Source organism: Gavialis gangeticus, unplaced genomic scaffold (assembly GCF_001723915.1).
Source record: "Gavialis gangeticus isolate Ggan-Ray unplaced genomic scaffold, GavGan_comp1, whole genome shotgun sequence".
In the NCBI taxonomy this organism is placed as follows: Eukaryota; Metazoa; Chordata; order Crocodylia; family Gavialidae; genus Gavialis; species Gavialis gangeticus.
In genome coordinates this window covers 58,159,582-58,162,057 of record NW_017729031.1, presented here as the reverse complement: position 1 = coordinate 58,162,057, position 2,476 = coordinate 58,159,582, and positions in this window count along the sequence as shown.

Below are 2,476 nucleotides of genomic sequence, written 5' to 3'. Positions count from 1 at the left end.
TGTCTCTGTCTCACTCTCTTTATGGTCTTTTGTTTTACTTGTGCAGGAACATGGATTTTGGAGTTATTTTACAGAGTGACTTTGGGAATTTTTTTTATCAGGGATTTTTCAGTTTTCCAATAGGGAATACCAGAATTCCTGCTAAGGAGGCCACTGGCAGCACCCTGCCTGCTCAGAGCTGGCACCGTGGATGCATCTGGCTGTGGCTGACCTCCTGGACAAATAGGGCCAGGAGGACATGCTTTGACAGTTCAAAGCAGGCCACCACACCTGGAACATCTTCTGGGCGATAGCTGCACACATAGCAGTAGTACCGCACAAAGGCCAACTCTGCAGCCACAGCCCACTGGCAGCTGTCCCAGAGGGGCAGATGCCTCTCTTGGCTGTGCAGTCCCCATCCAGGTCTGGCAGGTGCACACCAGGTCACAGCCAGGCAGCAGCCCCCACTGCCAGACTGCTGCAGTGGGTAAAGGATGCAGGGAACTCTCAGGGCTGCTTCAGCAGTCCAGCTGGCACAAGTGGTAGTGTCCCCAAGTACCAACTGGCTGGGCCCCAGAAGCTCCTGAGAGCGAATAGCCCTGACCTACTTGCCAGGGCAGCTTTTTATGCTGCTGGGGCCAGGACAGGACAGCTTTTTATACTTCTGGGGACAGCACAGGTACTGGCCCCGGGCTCTTGCTCCCCATGGCTGCAGATCCAGGAGGAGCCAGGCAGGGTTATTTTGCCCCAAGTGGCACAATTTGCTCCACAATGAAGTGCATGTCCAAGCACATACACTGAGGCAAAAAGCCCCAGTTCAAATTTGCACCACTTCTATCTGAGCTGCTGCAAGCGCATGTGTTTGCATGTGTGGATGTGCCTATTGTGTGGATAGTATGATCTGTGAGCAAACTGCTTAATGCTTTTTCCCAGTATTGTTTTCATGGCATTTTATTCCTTTTTCTTCCTTTTAGTAAATAAGGCTATGACTTTCAAATCTGAGGGCTTAAAATTAGGCTCCTAAATCCATATTCAGGCCTCTAAATAGGAGTGTCCAGATCTTCACAAGACACTCAGAGTTTGATATGAAGAGCCTAAATAAGGAATTAAGAGCCTTAGAAACATAACTTTAAGCACCCAGATTTGACACTGGTGCATATAATAGATTTAGGCAAAAAATGTCGTCCTCTTTGATAATGTTGATAGTAGTTCAGTCCCTTTCCTGCACCAGTGTGCTGTAAAACAAACTGTTTATATTCAAAGAATTAGAGCATTGTGCCATTCTTATGTTTCTCATACTAAGACTGTAAATATCAGATCATAAATTTGTGTTTAATTTGTTCTAAATCTTAAAGTTATCTCATATATATGTATGGAAACGGGTTCAACTAATTGTTGTAGGTGTGAAATAGATTCTTTATTCTTTTGGATTTAATTCTGGTACTTGAATAATTCAACTATGATATTTCCAACCCACTAAAGCTAATGCTTTGATTCTGGTTAACATAAAATTTACATCCTGTTCCCTCATCCCCCTCCCTTTTTGTGCTGTCTCCTCAACACAGCAATCAGAAGTCCATGCCAGTCTGGAGGATGGCCCCATAATAACATTCCTTGATCCAGTTTAGTTATCCTTTCTGCAGCCCTAGTGCAAGGGGACTGTTGACTGGGAAGCAGAGGCAAAAAGTGGTCATCATGAGATGCGCTGTATATCATTAGCAGGTAAGCACTCCCTTATGGGCTCTAACTACTTGGCACAAGTTAATGAAACCTTCAGGCTGCTCAAACTTGTTTCAGCACTGGGGCAGAAAATGGGAGAGCTGCAGCTAGCCTATTTCCCCTCACCTACTGGCCCCAAACACACAAGTGCGGGCATGCTGTTTCAGTTAATTAAATTTCTCTTTTGTGCTCTTTGAAGGTAAATTTGTGACTATTTATACCAATATTGTGACTGAAAGGGAAAAAGCTGGCCTGAGGGATGATTACAAACAAGAATTTCCAGCTTCAGAAAAGATTTGTGTCCCATCTGGTTACAGAGAATGCCCACTCCACTTTGCACTTGGCTAATTGTGCCATGCTGTATCACAAAAAAAAGTATTTCATTGTGACTCTTGACAAATACACATCTTAATACCTACGGCATATTCTCTCTCTTTTTGTAGTTTACTTAAGACACATGCTACTGTCGTTAAATGGGTGCCACGAGTATTAAATGCCTAATATACTTATGAAGACCTCTCATGTTAATAACACCTAGCATACTTGCTTAATAGGTGTGTGTGAAGCAGCTAGTATTTGCTTTGGATTCGGCCGATTTGGGGGACAGCGATTTGATTTGGTGATTCGAATCACTATCCTGATTTGATTCGGACGAATCTGATTTCGAGATTCGGCTGCTGCTGAATCTCTGAATAAGCCAGGCCCATCCCCCACCCCACAGGTGAGCTCTCCCAGCTCAGCAATGGCTGCCCCACCTGCTCCAGCTCCTGGCACTTGT